The sequence below is a fragment of the Artemia sp. Qi Xiang Cuo genome, chromosome 6, assembly GCF_049724085.1.
Source record: "Artemia sp. Qi Xiang Cuo chromosome 6, ASM4972408v1, whole genome shotgun sequence".
Lineage (NCBI taxonomy): Eukaryota > Metazoa > Arthropoda > Branchiopoda > Anostraca > Artemiidae > Artemia > Artemia sp. Qi Xiang Cuo.
Genome location: NC_142799.1, coordinates 28,707,997 through 28,730,084, shown reverse-complemented (window position 1 = coordinate 28,730,084; position 22,088 = coordinate 28,707,997). Strand labels below are relative to the sequence as shown.

Here is a 22,088-nt window from a genome sequence, read left to right as displayed (position 1 = left end):
AATATTAAGACCGGCTAGGATGAAAGATTAGGGAGCAGTGGACTGCGTATCAAGAACCCCATTGTTAACGAGTGAAGGGGAAGAAACAGGACCTTGACGGGTACCTTTCTCAACGTCTACAAGAATATCGGGAGTAGGTGTTTGGCTAGAAGCAGAATGGTATATTGGAGGGTCATCCGCTTTAGATGATGAATGGATCACTAGGTGAACTTTTAGACGAAAATACACGTTTCAAAGGGCTCTGATGTATGAAGGGCTCACCCCACATTTTGCTGCATGGAACATCATAGCAACCTGAATGAGAAATTCAAGCGCTTTGTGCATATCGTGACCTGCATTTCCATCAGACTTCCTTTTGATAGGAAAGGGAATATCTGAAACCCAACCAAAACAAGGGCACTCACATTTTAGCTATAGATGTTACCAAAATTTTGGTTTTCGCTTCAAAAATGCTTCAAAAATGCTCGAATTACTTGACCAATGCTTGTGACACCCCGGTGGCTACGTTCGAGAAGTGCAGCAGCTTTTTCTGTATATCATAGGATATGACAGATCTCTGCAAGATAGATGTCAGTCAGCGCGCGTGTTTCATTTATATAAATTTTTGGGTTTTTCACAAGTAGCTGGAACGGAGCATGAATCTTTTGTAGGACTTAACAGTAAAAGTTTGTTTCGAAAACAAATTTATAAAAATTTCAAAAAAGAGCCTGATACTCCTAAAAATAGCGTCGAATCAAAATGAGAAGCAGACCATTGGAGTCACTCACCATAGTTGAAAACAATATCCAGGAGAATCACAGTCCTTCACCTTGAACAAATAGGAAAATCCCGTTTTTGTATGGGAAGTCCTTATGTGTCTCCTCTTTTTATCCCTGGGGTGATTGTATCGAACCATTGGTCATAGAGTGTTGGAGAGGGCTCATTTGAAAGAAAATTGCCATATCTAGTGCTCTTTTTAAGTACCAAAAGAGATCGCTCCATAGCAAAGTATGTGTTTTTTTTCGCTTTAGGCCACAGAACATTCATTTTGTGGTACAGCAAAAAGAGTGATAAAAGGCCAGAGAATGGAAAATTTAAGATATCCAATCGGTAAATAGCGACGAAGACCACACTGCCTTTCCATCATAAGCAAATAAGTAGAACAACAGGGAAATTTTTATACAAGACAGTGGAACGCAACTTTAAATGAATATTTCGACCCTATATCCAAGGGCCATCCTCAGCAAAACAGACGAAGAGAATAAAAACACTATAAAAGAAACTTATATTAAAATTCAATCATTAAAACTGTTTAAAAAAATGTTTAGAGTCCTGGTTGAACTTCCTTGAAGTAATGATATTAGGGCTGTTTTGAAATATTTTTTTTAACAGTTTTAATGATTGAATTTTAATGTAAGTTTCTTTTATAGTGTTTTTATTCTCTTTGTCTGTTTTGCTGAGGACGGCCCTTGGATATAGGGTCGAAATGTTCATTTAAAGTTGCGTTCCACTGTCTTGTATAAAAATTTCCCTGTTGTTCTACTTATTTGTTTATATCCAATCGGTTTTTTCATAGTACAAAACCTTAAGCAGTAGGTCTTGGGCCCCCATCTTAAAAAAAAATTAAATATGACGTGAATACCACAGTGAGTTCCGTGTTTGCAAATTGTCAGTTGATAATGACTTGAATATTACAGGAATTGCCATGGTTTTTGAATAAATCATCAGCAAGTGACGATATTAAATAAAAAAAGAGATTGTGCCACAGCACAGTGGTTTTGTTGACCATTTTGTGCCATAATGGGACCAACAGTGCTAGGAAATGCCAATTTTAAGATAACTAATGAATTCATTATGGCCTAAAACCTTGACTCGAGGCCTTGAGCCTTTTCATCTTGAAAAACGAGGAGCATCAAATTTGTGCATGGCTAGTAAGCATCTAATTATTTATTTATAATTCTTTTTCCTGCCATGGATACTAGGTTGGCTTGTAAGGTGGATAAGAACAATAAGGGCGCCATTGTGATTTCCATTGTCAAAAACCCTTCATTGGAGGTTTAAAATCCCTAGTCTTGTATACTATCCCCTACTACCAAATCTAACGAAAACAGTGTCATTTATTTGTTTCCAAAGCATCCAGGGCAAAGGCTGTAAGTTATGGAAGTTGCCCATTGTTAAGGTACCGTTTTTATTGGGATAAAGGGGCTTGTTTGATCCTGGGTTTTAAAAAAGGAATTAGGGTATTAAGGTATAACTTTAAGCAGATGTTGAGAGGGATGCCGATCACAACCAATGCACACTCTGTGCATGCCGGTTGTCAAAAGGGAATATCAGCAACGTTTAAGGAATAGCTGAGGGTATTAAGTTGAAACCTTCAGGGTATGATGAGGAGATTTGGAAGTGAGACGGGGGGTAACCACCCCCGCTCCCTTCCCTTTTTAGATACCCCATCCACTCAAGACTGGTCAAATTCTGAAAAAGCCATTTTGTTCAAAATAGCTAAACGATCTAATGACTATGTCTTCGGGGATACCATGCCCCCACGGCCCCAGGGCAAGGACTGTAAATTATGCTTTTTGTCCATTGCTTACATGTAGGATTTATCATTAGGAGAAGAGGGAATGTCTGATTCTAAGTGTGTCTGAAATGCTAAGGAAAATAAGGTGAAAGTTCTAGGAGTGTTGAGGTGTATATTAAACAAAATCAAAAGACGCTGTGCCTACCCAGTTTATCAAAAAAGGAGTATTCACACAATCTTATGAACGACTGAGGGTATCAAGTTGAAACTTTCAGGGTATGCTGAAGGGATGTTGAAAACGATTGGAGGACTATCAGCCCCCCTTTCTTACCCTATTTCACTATTCTCCTCCTAAAATCATCCAATTGAAATTTTGAAATAGCCCCCTTGTTCAAAATAATCCAAAGGCCAAATAGCTAAGCCTTCGGGGATTACATTTCCGCCCGTAGCCCCTGGGACAGAGAGTGTTTAAATTTAATTCGTGCATTTTATATGTAATATTTGTCATTGGAAAGGAGAGAATGATTGATGCTGAATGGGTCCCAAAATCCTAAAGGTATTGAGATAAAACTCCAGGGAATGTAGAGGGGTATGATGATCTAAATCAAAATACAGTACATGCATCCAAGTAATAAAAAAGGTGTATCTGCAATATTTTAGGAACGGTTAAGGGTGTTAAAATAAAACTTTCAGGGCCACTACTAGTGCAACTGCTACTAAAACTACTTGTGGCTCATGCTGCGACTGCGGCTAAGACGGCTTGCGACGGTAACTACTTGCAACAGTGACTACTTACGACTTTGACTATTTGCGACTACGACTACTCTTGACTGCAACTGCATGTGAATAATTTTGCTTGCGACTACTTCCAAGAATTTTTTTTTGGGGGGGGGGGATGTTGACAAAATCAAATCATACTATCTGCATGCTGGTTATCAAAGTGACCTATCAGCAATATCACAGGGACAACTAAGGGTATTAAGCTGAAATTTTCAGTGCATGTTCAAAGTATTGCTCAGCCAGCCCCCCCCCCCCTAACCTTTTTCTATTTATATGCCCCCTTCCGAACAACCATCAAAACTTTAAAAAAAAAAACATATTGTTCAAAATAGTGAAAAGGTATAGATACAATGCCTCCTGGGATGTCAATCTCCCCCCCAATCCCCGTGGCAAGAGTTGTAAATTTTGTAATTTGCAGATTTGTTACATGCAGGAATTATCATTAGGAAAGGGAGAATGTTTGTCCCGGGTTTGTCAGACAGAACTAAGGGTTTTAATTTTGAGATAGCCATTTTGTTCAAAATAGTCTAAAGTTCAAATAACTAGGCTTCCGGAGATGGTAAAACCCCTCAAGGAACCTGGGGCATGGGCTGTAATTTATGAAAGTTTCTCATCGTTCACATATAACCGCTTTGTTATTGAGAAAGGGATGCTTGTTAGACATTGGGTCTCCAAAATGGCTTAGGGTATTAAGGGGAAACCTTAAGAAAATGTTGAAAGGGATGCCCAAACACATCCAAAACACACTATGTGTGTTAGAAGGGCTTGTGTAATTTATCGGGTACGGTTACATTATTAAGTTGAAACTTTCAGAAAATATTGAGGTGATAATTAAATTAAATCAAAAAATACTATGCGCATCCCGGTTGTCAGAAGGGAATATCTGCAATACCTCAGAAAACGGCTAATGGCATCTAGTTGAGAGTTTCAGGGAATGTTGAGAGGATGTTGAAATAAATCGAAAGACACTAATTAAAACTAATAAACTAGAATTGGATGTTTTAATTCCGAAGTCGAAGACGTGAAAAACTGTAGAAATATTTCTTATATTAACCAATAACAAATTTTGGTAATAAAAACAAACAGACATTAATTTAAAAATTATTCCCTACAAAGAAGCTTTTCAAAGAGCATTACTAAACTTAGGACCAGCAGAAATAGAGTTGTATGATAATTCAAACTCAAAACGACCAGAAATTAATATTTAAGAATAAATGAAACCCAAAACGAGTAGAAATTAAAATATATGATCATATCAAACATTAAAATAATAGATACTACTGATATAGATGAATACATAAATCTTATTAATAGACAAATCTTATAAATCTTATGAATAAATTAAATTGAATATTAAACCAGACTTAAAACAAACGAAATTTTTAGAAGCAGGAGTTTGGCTACTGCTGCCTTTTCTCTACCGAATTCAACCGTAAAAGTTATAAGGCCTATTGCGTCATTAACACTTTATTGAAAACAAAATATATTATAATTTTTTTAGATTTGTAACACTGAAAAATAAAAATAAAATCTAGTAAAATAAAATCTTAAATTACTGATATTTCTAGGATTAATCAAATTATATATTAAATATACAGTTTGTTTTCATTAATTCTTTCCTGTCATTTTGATTATTATAGTTTTTTTGCGATGTTTTGAAAACTGAAGTACACTGTTCAAAATACATTTGACTTTCAATTAAACACAAATGAGACAATAGGGCCTATTACACAAGGGTGCATCCAGGGAAGGTTAGGGGGTTATGCCGCCCCCCCCTGAAGTGTTCGTTCGACTCGTATAAACGTAACAAAAAAGAATATAAACAAATTTTTATGCGTTTTTTGAAGTTTTTTTAACCCCTCCAAAAGAGAAACATGCTTTTGTACACCCCCCCCCTCCAAAAAAATCCTGGATACGATAGAAGCCAAACCCCTTTTTGTTGTATCTTTTGTTCATTGTAAATTTAATTGAATATTCAATTTAGTTTTTATCCATTTTAAAATTTATTTATTCATCTATATCAGTGTCAGTTATCTTTCTGTTTCATATGGTTATATATTTAAATTCTGTTTCAATGTGTTTTATTTATATTTAAACAGTAATTTCAGGTCGTTTTGAGTTTGAATAATTAAAGGACTTTATTTCTGCTGGTCTTGAGTTGAATATGGTTTTCTAGTTTTTTTTTAAAAACTTCTGTTTAGGGAGTTTTTTTAAATTAATTTTTCGGAAAATAATTGAATCTTTATGCATAATTTCTCAAAGATACCAGTAATGACATATCGCTCAGATTCTTTTATTACGTTAAAAGTTGAACACATCTTTTGGGAAAGTTTAATAAAGGTAGAAAATAAGCTGATACTTAATGTCTGATTTTAACCAAAAAAAAAATATTGACTTCTTTATTTCCATCGTCTAAATAACTCTAAGATACTTTATTATGTTTCTTGTATGTTTAACAATAATAAAAGTGAGGAAAACTTAGTTTTAAATTACAGTTTTTTTTAAATAGTTTAAAAAAATAGTTCATATTTTTAAATATAATAAAAGCGACTAAAAATCTATTAAAAAACAGATTTTAAAAAACAAGCTTAAAAAAAAGTTTTTATTGTTTAGATCTAATGAAAAAGAAAAAAAAATTTAAAGTTGTTTCTTATGGAAGCAAAGAAAGAAATCGAAACTTAAAACGAATAAAAATTATTGCTTCGTAGATTGCGCAAGATATATCTGTAAAATTTGCTAAAAAAAACTGACTCGTGATAAGATAAGATAAGATAATTTTTATTCTTCATTAAATACACATACAATATTACATGTTATTAATCCCTCAAAGGCTCATTGGCCTGTACAAAGAAAGATGACATATGAATTACATACTCATAGATAAAAAACAAAAGAAAATTTAAAATGATCACTTACTCACATATGAAGGAGAAGAAAAGAAAATATAGATAAAATGGAAACTATTGAAAAAATTAGAATAAATAAACTAAATTTATTAATTATATTAAATAGACACAAAAAAAAAAAAATATATATATATAGGCTATTATTATTACTATAAGCGAATTCCTATCGTCAAAACAGAATTATGTGTATTGTCAGGTAGAACCAACATCATAATAGCTGTTACGATATTATTCATAACTCATATCCAAGATATTAAAATATCATAACTTAAGCCATGTACAGCCCTTTTAAGCATGTATTTAAAACTATATAAATTCCAATTCAATCAGCTCTGCTTATTTCTTGGCTAGGTAGCAAAATTGACGTTTATGGGATATTTCAGTCATAAGGCTTATAATTATTGGACTGTAATAAAATGGTACAAAAGCAATAAAATTTAACCCGTCTTCTTGAATGCTACTCCTTAGTGAACTATACAAGTTTCAGAAATAAATATTTATAGTGATACCTGAGGCCTGGGAGTCATAGCGCAGAGAAGACCACCATAAAACAGAACTAAACATTCAGGGGACATCAACTCCACAAAAATTAAAAAAAAAAAAAAAATTATTCAGTTTGATTCTTAACTAAATGGTCCTTCAGAATCTTCTTGAAAGTGCCAAACGAGTGGCATTTCTGTACTGAAGAAGGCAGGGAGTTCCAAACCTGATGATAAGCGATGAGGGGATTGAAATCTGACCGCACAGTGGGAGTAGGAGGAATGCAGATATTATGTGACGAACGAAGGTTATATGGAGCTGAATCAGAAATAAACTGAGGAGTTTTTTGAAGAGATTTTGGAAGATTGCCATGAAGCTGATGAAAAACAAAAGAGGCACAAGAAAGAATGTAGATAGACTGTAGATTTAGAAGCGGTTTTGGTGAAGAACAGTTGGTGACCATAACCTGACGCGTTGTTTTAAAATAATTAACACAAAGCGACCGCAGTGTAGAAGGAAAAGTAGACATCCACACTATGGGGCAATAAGAGACATATGACTGGACAAGGCAGAAAAAAAGAAGCTTTAGAATAGATCCAGGATAGGTGTGTTTGAGTTTTCGAATGACACCCAAACTCCGTGAGACCTTAACCCTAATCATGGCTATATTGTGTCTAAACGAAAGGTTTTCATCAAACAGGATACCAAGATACCGGACCAACCGATTCTTTGGTCTACACAAGAAGCCTTGTGACACCTGAAGCTGTGTCAGTTGAGCGAAAGCTACACCAATACGAGAAAAAATAAGAAAATGTGACTTGGTAACATTCAAGGCCAAGTAATTTCCCTCAAACCATGAAACTACTCTCTCAAATATTGCCACCAGATTAGATCTGACATCACATTCCGTCCTCCCTAGGGTCCCAAAAGTGCTGTCGTCAGCAAAAGCAACGAGGCAATCTTCATTAGAAGTAGCATTGGGACACGATGGAACATCCGGATGACAAAGATTGCAGCATACTAGAGGACTGGTGTTCTTGACTGCTGAAATCTGATCATTGACATAAATCAGTAATAAAACGGGGCCAAGAACAGATCCCTGGGGGACACCATATTCTACTTCAGAAGGGCTCCAGAAAAGCGGATCAATTGAAATAAGTCTACCAGAAAGATATGATTCAAACCAAGGGAAAACATTTGATCTTATACCAATATGCGATAATTTCCAAAGAAGAATCTGATGAGTCAAAGAATCAAAAGCTTTACGAACATCCAAAAATAAAGCTGCCGGGATAAGACCAAAATCTATTGCCGAATGAATGAAATTCAAGAGAGATGCGCAAGCATGCTCTGTAGAGTGATTCGCTCGGAATCCGAACTGGAATTCATAGAAAAAAATTTTGACATCCAGAAAACTAAGAAGCCTGGATAGCATAGCCTTCTCAAAAATTTTGCTGAAAACAGATAGAAGAGAAATTGGCCTATAATTAGCAGGATCACTACGGGACCCACCTTTATACAGCACTATAACCTTAGCTCGCTTGAATGATTCAGGGAAAATTCCTTTCACGAAAGACATATTAACAAGCTTAGTTAATGGTAACAGAATAGCGGGCAGAATGGCATGGATAACACTTTAAGGAATTCTGTGTGACCCTGCTGTCGAAGAATCTTTAAGTGTATTTACGATCTGACTTCCCTTAATCTCGGAAACAGGGTGCAAGTCCATTGACTCTGAAGATGAGGGTCCAAGAGAGGCTCTGAAATCTCAACGAGGAGTTGTAGAGCTCACAGAGGAAGTAGTCGTTTTTCCTATATTAGCAAAATCAGACGTAAGCTCTAGCTGAACAATTTCGTCTTCTTGGACAATCTTACCGTCAAATATCAGCGTTGTTGGAGCTGAAGGTGGAGGGGGAGTAAGTTTAACTACAGAATTAGTAATTTTACATGTATCCAAGACATCTTTTCCACACTCCGAAAATTTATTGTGATAATACTGTGACTTGGCCTTCCGACACAGAGAATTAAATATATTCCTATAGGCCTTGAACCGCTGATGATGAGAAGCAGATGACGAAGCCTTGTATAGTTTCCACTGATAATTTTTCCTTTTCCAGCTTTTATGGAGACCTGGAGTCATCCACGGATTCAGCAGTACTATACTTTTCGAGGTATGAGGCTTTGGATTCGTGGGAGGGCTTATTCAAACAAAAATTAAAAGTTATAGTGCCTTTTTAAGTGACCAAAAAAATGGAGGGCAACTAGGCCCCCTCACACGCTGATTTTTTCCCCAAGGTCACCCGATCAAAATTTTGAGATAGCCATTTTGTTCAGCATGGTCAGAAATATCATAAATATGTTTTTTAGGCTGACTGAACCCCCAAAGTCTCCGGGGAGAGGACTAAAGTTCTGAACTTTACCCAATGTTTACATATAGTAGGCCTATTGATTATTGGGAAGTATACAGACGTTTTCAAGGAGGATTTTTTCTGGTTGTGGGGGGAAGGGGGTTGGTTCAGGAGTTATGTGGGAGGATCTTTCCACGGAGGAAGTTTTCATGGGGTAAGGGACATTGCTATGAAGGGGGCGCCGGATTTCCCAGCATTATTTAAAAATGATCAGAAATTAAATTAAAAAAAAGTTTTCAACTGAAAGTAAGGATCAACATCAAAACTTAAAACAAACAAAAACTATTACGTATATGATTGGGTCTGCCCCCTAGTCAATACCTCGCTCTTTAAGCCAAAGATTTCTTAGCACCTTCATAAGAGCTATTTATTCTAATTAACGGCCTTTGTGATTAAAGGTCATTTTTAAAGAATTGGAACAAAATTCGAAATTTAGCATAAAGAGCGAGGTATTGACTGGGGGCGAGCCCCCTAATATACGTTTTAAAAATATTTAAAAATAGAAGTTCGTTACGTAAGTTAATTCGTAAGTTACATGTATTTATTACTAATAAAAGTTCGTAAATAAAATTAAACAACTTTCGAGAAAGCCATTTAACCAAATAAAAGTAAAATGAATATGCAAATTTTGTTTTAATTATTCATAAACGGTGAGCCAAAATAAAAATCTGTATTAATTCAAAAACGTTCAAAAATTAAATAAAAAAACTATTTTTTTTTTAACTGAAAGTAAGGAGCGACATTAAAACTTAAAACGAACAGAAATTATTCCGTATGTGAAAGGGGCTTTCCCCTCCTCAAAGCCTCGCTCTTTACGCTAAAGTTTTGTATTGTTTTAAAAAATAGAGTTGTGAGAAAGAGTAAAACTTTAGCGTAAAGAACGAGGCGTTGAGGAGGGGAAAGCCCCTTTCATATACGGAATAATTTCTGTTCGTTTTAAGTTTTAATGTCACTCCTTACTTTCAGATAAAAAAATTTTGTTTTTTTTTATTTAATTAAGAGTCAGGAATGTATGGTGAACGGTGGATTTTCTTTTGTAGGATTTTCTCCAGTTTAAGTTAGAATGATGTACATTTTTTGGCTTAATAGTTTAGAATAGTGCAACAATAATAATCCAAAAATGAGAGACTAAATAGAACAAATGCTACTTGAATGTCCGTGGCGTCGTTGGGGGGTGGCCGGGGGGGGGTGCATTTGCCCCCTCGCCCCAATAAATTGTAAAAAAGCTATTATACAGCCCATGCCCCTTGACTCTCTGGATGTGGGGAGAAAATTTGGGTGATTTTCGATAAAAGGGGGAAAGAACCCCTAAAAGTTATAGAAACTTAATGAAAATCACATCATCAGATTCAGCGTATAAGAGAACCCTACTTTAGAGGTCAGAAGAAAGATCACGGATGCGTGTTTATTTGTTTTTTTTTCCAGGGGTGATCGTATCGACCCAGTGGTCCTAGATTATCGTGGGAGGGCTCATTGGAACGGAAATTAAAATTTTAAAATGGAGGGCAACTATGCCCCCTCCCACGCTAATTTTTTTCCCAAAGTCACCTGATAAAATTTTTGAGATGGCCATTTTGTTCACCATGGTCGAAAATAGGATAACTATGTCTTTTAGGATGACTTAATCCCCCGAAGTCCCCGGGAGGAGGGCTGAAAGTTATGAACTTTACCCAATGTTAACATATAATATTGGTTATTGGGAAATATACAGACGTTTTCAGGGGGATTTTATCTGGTAGTGGGGGGGGGGATCGGTGGTTATGTGGGAGGATCTTTCCATGGAGGAAGTTTTCATGGGGGAAGGGACATTGCTATGAAAGGGGTGCCGGATTTCCCAGTATTATTTAAAAAAAGATCAGAAATTAAATTTTAAAAAAACAAGTTTTTCAACTGAAAGTAAGGAGCAACATCAAAACTTAAAACGAACAGAAAATTTTACGTATATAATTGGGATCACCCCCTAGTCAATACCTCGCTCTTTAAGCCAAAGATTTTTTAGTACTTTCATAAGAGCTATTTATTCTAATTAACCGCATTTGTAATTAAGGGGTCATTTTTAAAGAATTGGAACAAAATTCGAACTTTAGCGTAAACAGCAGGGTATTGACTCGGGGGCGAACCCCCTAATATACGTATTAAAAATATATGAATATAGAAGTTCGTTACGTAAGTTAATTCGTAAGTTACGCATATTTATTACTAATAAATATCGTTCGTAAATAAAATTAAACAAGTTTCTAGAAAACCATTTAACCAAATAAAAGTAAAATTAATATGCAAATTTTGTTTTAATTAATCATGTACGGTGAGCCAAAATCAAAACCTGCATTAATTCAAAAATGTTAAAAAATTAAACAAAAAAAAACAGTTTTTGTAACTGAAAGTAAGGAGCGACGTTAAAACTTAAAACGAACAGAAATTATTCCGTATATGAAAGCGGATGTCCCCTCCTCAACGCCTCGCTCTTTCCGCTAAAGTTTGACTTTCTCACAACTCTATTTTCTTAACAATAAAAAACTTTAGCGTAAAGAGCGAGGCGTTGAGGAGGGGACAGCCCCTTTCATATACGGAATAATTTCTGTTCGTTTAAGTTTTAACGTCGCTCCTTACTTTCAGTTAGAAAAACAGGTTTTTTTCTTTAAAAATTACTATCAGGGCCGTATCCAGGATCTATTTTCGGGAGGGGTTTAACAAAACAATTTGGTTTTGGGGAGGGGGGTTTCACAAGAAAACCTCAAAAAAACACAAAAAAAATTCATTCACTTTTGTTACGTTTTTATGAGTAGAATGGAAATTTCGAGGGGGGTATTCAATCCGCTCAACCCCTCCCCCTCGATACGGTCTTGATTACTATCATAATTACTAAGCGATGCAAAAAAGTTAGGTGAGCTACTAAATTGTTTGACTTATAAAAATAGTCACAAAGATTGCATGACCCCAAAAGATGGTTCAAGACCAATTTATTTTGACAATACAAAGCTCAATTCCCTTGCTATAGTGGTCAGAAGTGCAAAGGCGAAAAATTATGCAGAAAATATCAAATATCATAATTTTTTTTTATAGATGGTGAACAGATTGATACCTCATTAGTAGCCGGGCAACACGCAAGAAGTGAAGTTTGGTTAATGCTAATGAAATAAAACAAAGTATGATAAAAATATAATAGTTTAAAAACAAATTTATGCAATTTATTTCTGCACGTTAGGGGGGGGGGGAGGTAAAGCATAGCATATAGTAAATACTTAACCTAACCAAAACTAGGTACCTTTATTCCCCCTAAACCCCAAAATCTAAAGTTTAAATATACTTCCCGGAGTGAAAAACCCTTTGTTCAATCACTATACATTGAAGACTAACCGGTTATTATCCTATCAAAAAGTCCCATTTTTATTTGCGGCAAAACTAGAAAACCTAAAGAGGAATTTTTGAGGTAGTAGCGGTGGTAGATGTAGTAGTATTGGCAGCATGCAAGAATTGCCTTTCTGATCATCTCCCTATCATTTCCTGAAATTTCCAAATTGAATGTTCCGGCATAAACTCTAAGGCATTATCAACTATGGATTTAGCACATTTGTTTCATTCTTCATAAGTTTAACTGTTACTTCTGACTTTAATATTTCATGGCTAGTTTAAAGTATTTTTTTGCCCTGGTTTCCACAGAGGATTAAATTTCGCTAGTTTATTCCATTATTAATAAGCTTCTACTCAGTTCAACCGTATTTCACCCAGTTACAACGAATTATACGCAGCACCGTATAAAATTTGGCGGTGGTCACTCTCTCAACATATGAAAATATTTCTCTATCATAGGCAGCGCAATAGCGCTGCCTAAGTAAAGAACAGTGTTGGCACAATGTATTATTTTTGGTTTTGTTTAGTCCAGGGCACTTCGTATCGAAGGAATTGTCGTAGAAATGACCCTTGCTTCCATAGAGAATTAAATTTCGCTAGTTTATTCCATTATTAATAAGCTTCTATTCAGTTCAACCGTATTTCACCATTCAGTTTAACCGTAATTCGTTACAACGAATTACGCAGCACCGTATAAAATTTGGCGGTTGTCACTCCTTCAATATATGAAATTATTTCTCTATTGATTAGTTAAAGACATGTACACATTGCTGTGATATTTTAGCACTATTTTATTATGTGTAGCACTGTAGCACGTGTAGCGCTGTGATATTTTAGCACTATTTTATTATGTTTAGCACTGTACCAAGGGTTTCGAAATAGCATGAAAATTCTATTTTAATACTATTTTAGCACTGTTATGGTCAATTTTTTTTACTATAGCACCGAAAATCGCTGTGTAGTACGCAAGAGTGGGCAGTTGTAGCATTTTAGGAACATATCGTGGTGGCACTCTGGTTATGACACTGCGTACACACTTTTGACTCCTAAATCAATATTTTTTTTACTTGGTTTTAGCGTTTTCAATAAAGCGCCAGTTTTTGTTATAATCCTACATGCATGAGAAAGTATCATCAGTTGGTATATTTGTATTAGTTTTATCGATATGTGTTGCTTAGCACGTGAAATAATAATTTTGGTTTGTTTTAAGTTTAACTTTGCTCTTTACTTCCTCAGAAAAACATACTTTTTTAAATAATCTTTGCCCCTTTTTTATTTAAACCGTTGTTAATTAGAAATCTCGTTCCGTCACTCGCGTGCAAGTCCTGTGGACATGGTTCGTCATAAATCTTTGAATCATTTTGGTCTCCAACTGCCTTCAAATGGCTCACAGATAAACCATCTTTTGCGACCCTAGGATGAAAAACTATCACCAAGAAGTAAAAATAATCACTTTTATGCATCTCTGAGAAAGTTTTTCCGGCTTTCCCTCTCACGGAGACTTTCTAGCTCTCGAGCCTTTCATCACAAAAGGATTACAAAAGATCTATAGGTTAAATGTTCCTGATTCACCCAGTATAGTTCCAAATTTTTACGAACTCGCAAGAAAATATGCGCTCATCTATATTAAAAAAGAACTACACACTAAAAATTAACTTCTGAGATTGGCATTGCGCATCGATTTAGTTGGTATTGCAAGTAGTAACCATCTATTGAATTTGCTGGCCCCTCCGTACCAAACAGGTTTTTCTGGTAGTCCTATTCTACAGGTCATTACACCTTTGCCAAGAGGAACGAGTATAACTTGATTGGTGATTGGGATTTGAATAAAAGGAATAGTTTTCTTTACAATTCATATTAGTAAGAGAATTGAATTCAAAGAGAATAGTTTATTTGAGAGGATATTAGTGGAGAAAAAAAAAATGAGTGGTGCATTTACACTATTGGAGATTAATGATGGAACCGACAGCAGCAGCAGCAACAATATACGAGTACCCAATGTGGCTGTGGAAATAACTGCTGGCTGTAAACTATGTCTCGAATGGGACATTATCTATGCTAGATACGTGATATTATTAAGCAAATTCAAGCAGGAGGAGCAGCTATGTTTTGCTGGAAAAGTGAATATTCTCCATATAAATAAACTTCGGTCAGCATTAGATGTCCTATCGAAATATATTGATGAGAACAAAATGCATCAGTGATTATTATTATTGTAAATATGTTCTATAACACTGTTTATAAATCAATTATAATTTTTTCTTTCTTTCGCAGAGAAACTTATATTTTCTAGAGTAGAAAAAATAGATTCTAGTTAGTCTGAAGTTGATCGTGAGAGAGTTAGGACTAAAAAAAATGGATAGTTTCGAGAAAGATCGAATCATGAGGAATCTAGTTCTTATGGAAAAACGTTTAGTTCTAGACGATGATTTTCTAGACTTGTCTATTCAAAAGAAGATATTTTCTCGAGGAATGCTTGTCAATATAATCAAAACTGATTCTCCATCATTAGAATATTGTATGAAGCTTCTACGTCGTGATCCAAATGCATTTACACAATTTATTGATATATTGATCACGAAAAGGCAAAATGATATTGTGGATATGCTTTTAACCATTAGTTTTGAAATTTAGGACTTTTTCCTGAGAAAGATTGTGCTCAAGGATGATTTACTCCTCTCTCTCTCTATCTCGGACAATTTTTGTTGTTGCTAGCTCAGTTTCATTGTGATAGTGAGAGTGTCAACACATAACAAAATCTTCCATACATGTCCGTTATGTATGTACTCACTGGGCAGGTGGTCATCATCATGTGAGAATTGCACAATGATTGAGGAGTATGATGAAAAGTGTAGATTATGCAACCCATGTAAATTGCATAGAGGATATGCTGTACAAATTAAAGGTTGTAATTCCTGTATTGAAGAGGTGTGTGACTCTCATCCTAGAGGTCACCTATGCTCCAATTGTCTTTATGATAGATATAGTCAGTGGGAGAGTACATATCCCAGTATGATTGGAAAGAATCTTGACCGCTATTTTAGCTTATTGCTACGGGGTTGGTATCGTCGCGGTTTTAGATTGTTCTCGGAGGAAGAACCGGGTCATCGATTCAACGTTTGGAACAAAAAAAGAATATGGTTTCTACGTTATCGTTATGAAGACACTGGGTGTTATGATTATAAGCCAACTGATTTTATTTGGCAGTGACGGAATGTGATTCGACACTTGAGGATACTGTTTATGAAATTGCTTCAAATACGCAAACTGAAATACATGAATTCTATAGAATGAATGAGAATAGTGTCTTTGACTATACAAAGAGATATGGCAAGAGTGAAGTTAAAATTTACTGTAGAAAATGTGACCCTGACATTACACTACATCAGGATCAGTACACTGTGAATTCAGATAATCTACCTGCACTAGTTGTTGTCGACAAATACCTAGTAGTGGATGAAATCTAAAGAGTAGAAAAATCGTTTTATCATGTATATAATTTTTTTTATTAATAAACAATTTCAGATACATTTTTAGAACATTTTATTCTTAGGGCACTAAAATCAATATTAAATACACTTGTAAGTATTTTCTCCACTAGAAAGTCGTTCAATCGAGGTAAGTCAATGTAGATGTTGAGAAGCTGCTTGTAGGTGTAGCCACGACATCTGAACATGCAAAAGAGTACTGCATGAAAGCCACATGTCTTAGTTGCTAAATCCTGTACTCTTCGTTGAATTTAAATAATGGTTTTCCCCCTGATTTCGATAAAGTTGCTGATGTATGGTGCGTAGAATTTATACGATAGACCAAGAGGGTCAAAAATTCAATATTCTTCGCTGTTTGAAAGATGCATAGCCAATGACCGGTTGTCAAAGTCGATGGACTGCTATTAACAATGATTAGGGTGTTGTTAACACTTGGAATTTTTTCAATGAAGTCCGAAGGTATACAATAGGACTTGTACTGGTACATGTATGGATCCATACTAAATACGTTAATTATTTGGTTTGTGTTCATGGTGCTAGGTCTAGTAGAACACTGCCGTCGGGCGTGATTTCCCAATAGGTTTCAAATTGACTCAGTGATATTAGCGTGATACTGTCGGTCAGAGCATTGGCAAATGTACACTCTAAACGTACATTCCCGTTTCGTACTATGGTCATATCCTGTGTGCCAGACAAATCCAAAATAATAACCCCGTGTTTTTTTGAACACATTGAATCGGTTAATTCATTTTCAAATAATTTAGATTCATGATCTAGAGATTGGATAGTCAATTCTTAGAGAGTTCTATAGGATTTTTTGTCAAATAATAGAGCGTACAGTGGAATACCATTCACTTTGCAAACAAGGCTAGATAGACCGAAAAAATAAAAATCGTGGGCGGATTCAGTCCAGGATCCAACGGCACTGCCACGCTTCACAAAGGTCAAAGCCAATTTTGATGGGATATGTCAATTGATAAATGATGAATCGCTATAGCTACGAGAGCCGGTGGCAATGTGACTTTTATTGGTGATCGTTTGGGGGACAAGAAGTTTAATGTTGGCGCCATTGGCTCTTAGCTTTTCCACTGCCAATGCAACAGAGCTCATAACTTGTTGTTTTCGGACGTGGAGAATTGCCAATGTGATAATGACATTTGCATCGGGTGCTGCAGGAAGCGTTTTTCTCAAAATGAAATTTGATGGGGCCATCTGTAGCTTTATGTCAATCTTGATATTGGGGGGTAGCCATTGGGATATATTGAATATCTCATGATTTAATTTTACTATTAGGTAAGACTCCTAGGTGACTGCAGTGGTAAACTCACTATTAGTAGCAACACCTGACCAATATTCATAGCCCAATGATTGTCCTCTCAATTCCTTGGAAGCCTTTGACGTCATCATCATAAATTGTATGTAGCTTGCATAGTTTGATAAATTATTGCTAGTGCTCACCAATGTTCCATTAATAAATACATTAATTTGTTTGAATAGGTTGTGTAGAATACAGTTATAATAGGAGAGACCAGCGCCGGCAGGTGGCGTTGTATTATCTGACTTTTTCTTCACCACAACATTTAAATCAATAAATGTTGACGACAAATCAATGAAATAGTCTTCATTGGAAAATATTTGAAAGTGTATATTTTCCGAGAGGGGTTGTTGGGGGTAAAACTGCTCATAGTACCCATACTTGACACTGATATCAACATTTTCAGCATTGAATAGATTCAATGAGGAACTAATTAATGGATATGATTCCTGGTGGGGGAGATAAGTCGTCTTAAGAGAAAAACTCCATCTTTGAGCTAAAAATCTTTTTCTTTTTCTTCTTCTTCTGCTTATTGGCCGTCGTTGTTTTATTCCTCAAAGTCCTTGTTGATGTCCTATGCTTCCTGCCTGGTTGGAGACTGATGAGTGAATGACGCGATCGCATCCTTTTCAATCCCTCCCCAATTTGTCGTGATTTTAGTTGCTCACCAACGGCTCTTGCTGAAGATCTAAGATTTTCCTTAGCGTTCCCCTTGAAAGTCGTGTCTGAACCCCAGACCTGTAGCGCAGAGGCAGCAAAATTCGATGCAGCAGGTACAAGATATTTTCTTGCAAGGGGTAGTGCAGAAAGAAATAGCCTAGCAAACCATTGCTACCAAGACCATAGCCAGACATTGTAGTACACCCCTTGTAGTAGTCCAATCCATTGCCTATTTGACGTGGACTCAAAGCACCAACATAACAATCGATATTGGGACAGACAAATGTAATTCTTCAATTCTTCATTTTATTTGATTGTACTTTAGTTGTAAATGGGTCGAAAATGACATATAATTAATCGACGGCCTTTTGTAAGTTCTAGAGGTTTACCCAATTCGCTTCTTAGCGTTAATTGACAGAGTTCCAAATAGGAATTGTTTACAGTAAAATACAGAAGATGCTTTATATTCGAGGGATTAACAAGTTCATAAGTTGTTTTTCGTACAAGAACACGTAGGAGGGGGACATTTTAATTACAGACTCTCGATGTTTCCACAAAGTATGCATAAAGAAATAAGCAAGAGTCCGAGGCAAAACCAGGCGGATAATCAGCAAAAATAACTTGATCCATCACGTAAATGGTGCAAGCATTTTTCCCATTTATCATATTCTGTTTAAAGCCAAGAACATCTCTCAGATTATCATTGAGAATAATTATTTCAGTGTCAACAGGTGAGCTAATGTAAATCCTATCTCGTTCCAATGAATAATTAAAATGGAATATACTACTCCTGAAATATTAGATTTTTCTATTGACTCTGCGACACAAATCCCCCGCATTATCATATTCAATATATTTCAATTTGGCATAGGGATAGTCACTGGATTTAAGTGACTCAACCTATTCATAATCGGCATAGCCCAGTCCATTCATAGTTCAGTTGAGTTGTATAATTTTTATATCATAGCCAACATCCTTTCTGAGGATGTAGTAGGTATTTTTCAGAATACAGTCGACAAGAGCCACTTCATTTGCACCGTCAAATTTGATGGCGGGAGAGAGTTTTGTCCAAAAATCACTTGTCATATTCAAGTCATTTTAGAGAGGATCGGAAAAGTTGCACATGAATGTTACATAGAAATCATTGGGCATTGTCAATATCTTCAACACCGATTCAAGAATCAAAATCAGAATTGTATCCTAGCCACCGAACAAGTAACTGTTTCTTACCCCCGCGAGTACGTGTCTTTAATATTTTTTTCAATTGGATAGCTTTCACTAGCATTTTTAACTTTTTGCAATTGATAGTCTTAAAAGCAGCCGAGAATCCATTCATCTTTTGAATCACGCAGGCGATAAGTTATGGGTTTAGTGTCTAGGATTTTCACCACTTTAAAAAGTTCGGTGGACCACAAGTAATTCCCCTTTTTCAAAAACATTAGTTGTTCTATTAATTCGAACAGTATCACCAATATTGAATTTATTTTTCTTCTTGACTTTTGATTCATTGGAATATTGTTTAAGAAAGGTGTCAATTGTATCATGATTAGAATGATGAACTTCCGTTGGTGTAGAGTTGGACGATGAACGATGAGGTCTTTGATTATAAATTAACATGACTTTATCTAGGTCATGAATAAAAACCGATGTATTTTTCAATGTACAATATCTTGAAATTAAAAGTCGAATAGTTCTTATCAATCGCTCGGCCAATGCAGCCTTTATAGGACTGTGACTATGATAGAGCAGTGTACTATATTTCTCTAGTACTTTTGCGGCATGGCAATTAACAAATTCACTACCGGGATCCGTTTGAATTTTTTTATATGAATCCTGTTCAAGAATATTTTTAATAGTCTGAGCAACTTCAACACCTCTATTTGATTGCAATGGAATTGCACATGCATAGCGACTAAAAACACTGATTGCAAGTAGAATGTACTTGTATGGTGTATTGTGACGTCTTTGAAGCTCATCTAGAGTCAGGAGATCTGCTTGCATTATATGCAATGGGTAAAAGGCTTTAGTGTTTCGATATTGATTGGCGCAAAGTCTATGATTTCTATGTATATTGTAAGCCGACTCATTCTTTAAATAGTCTTTTACACTTTTAGCTTGAACAACGGTAACTTTTGAAAGACTGGTTGGGGAACTTAAACTCCCTGCCTCGCCAATATTTTCATAAAAAGCTTTCTGAACTTCAACCATTTTGAACGTAAAAGCGTTGTGTAATGACCACTACCCATTCGTATACTGGCTGCTGGTGGTGGTGGTGGTGGTAATGGTGACGTTGACTTGATTCGTCTTCACTTTTGTCTAGCTATCAGCTGTGTGCTAGTATTTTCCAAAACTGATTTAAAATCTTCTGCTTCTTCATATATTAATGGTGTCGATGTTGTTGATGTGATTGTTCGTGATGAATGTTCATATAATTTTTTTAGAATGTTTCTATTGCTAATATGACTTTCGGAGAAATTTAATGTATTTAGAAAGTAGTATAGATGTTTTTCAAATAATAATAGTCCTTTACGATTTGTAACCATATCATACATTAAATCAAGTAGATTATAGCTCTTGCCCTGAATTATAATCCCTTCCCCATTGCTCTCAACTTGAATATGACCACTTTCCAAGAGATAGATTAGGAGTCGTGTTATTTTTTCAAGAAATTATTTGGGGCCTAGGTTTACAAATTTCAATACAAATTAATACAAATACACCATCTTTCATTGTGTTCCAGCAGCAGCAGCAGCAGACTCTTGAGGAGATGATTCTTTTTTAGGGTTAGCAGCAGCAACAGCAGTAGACTTCGACTGATAGGACTTGTGTTTTTCCACTCGGCAAAGTGTATCTTGAAGTAAAAGCAGTTTCTTATCATCCTCAATATTTTCATTGTCAAGGAATTTACTCAGATTGTTCTCAAAGTGTTCTACGGGTGAGAGAGCGAGTTCTATTGGAGTCAATTTATAGGGTTTTGCCATTCTCTTTCTAGAGAAAACTGTTTACAAGTCCTGTAATTATTGGCAGTAAAAGTGTGAAAAAGCTACCGCCCGCCTGAAGAAGTCGTTTCTATTTAAAATTATTTTCTTCCTTTTTATAGGCCCATTTAAGCACAATGGAACGATGTTGCTTTGCCTGTTGCTTAACTAATTCTGACACTTCAATATTACCCTCGATCAAATTTAAAAAAAGTTTAGATATAAGATAAATGAAATCATTGTCAATACCGTGTTTGAGTATTGCTTTCCTAAGCGGAGGTTTTGAAGTGCTTAGAACTGAAAACAAATGTCTATTTTCATGTACTTTCTTCAGTGTCATGATAGCCACTAATAGGTCTTTTTAGTGTTCACAGGGAGATATACTGTAATTTCATGGTCGAAAATATCTGTGACTACACGCAGATCCTTGGGTGTATTTTGATTAAGATCCAATAGGATGTAACCGTAGGGTTTATTAGTTGCCTGATTGTATGCTGAGAGCAGAAATTTAGGGGCTCCTGGATAGATCTGTTTATTGAGGGTTATTAGTGATCTAGAATCACGAACAACTCTGTAGATGATATAGTAGGTGCAATTCAAAGCAAGTGTTCGCATACATTTGCTCTGATGAAAGAGATTGTGTAGAACCAGAGTAACGGAAATCTGTTCATGATGAGAGCGAACAGTGAACAATTGCAGCATTTGCTGAGACCATTGTTCAATAGATTCAGCCACATCGTCAATGATCAGCCAAGAGTTTGGTTCAATAATGTTGAAAACATCAAGTCCCTGCATGAACTTTATCTGCACCAATCCCATGGCAGCAATTGCTTTTATTTTATCGTATGACTCCTGCCAAATACTGTAGCAATAGTAGATTTTTTTCGGCTTTTCCAAAAACATTTTATCGCAATTTTTAATTATTTTAGTTAAGAGTGTTGTTTTGCCCGACATTGACGGTCCACACAGAAAAGATCTGAATGGTGTTTGAAATTGATACAAGTTCCCTTCAACAGATCACCTGGACAACTAACTGTAGACCCTAATTGTCTAATGACTAAATAATTTTTCCCTACTACTACTACTACTACTACTCTGTTCTTCAAGAAGAATAAGAAGACGAATAAAGAATCATATTTTTCTTTTATTATATATATAAAAAAAAGTAACAGTACATTAAAAAAAAAAACACATTAAACATGACAAAAATACACTTTTTTTTAAA

At 35.5% G+C, this 22,088-nt stretch overlaps 1 protein-coding gene across 2 annotated transcripts in view; it reads left to right on the top strand.

Annotated features, from left to right (window-relative positions):
* The window catches only part of gprs (speckle type BTB/POZ protein), a 119,680-nt gene that overhangs the window by 59,345 nt on the left and 38,247 nt on the right, over positions 1 to 22,088 (top strand). The gene's annotated exons all lie outside the window — the stretch shown is intronic.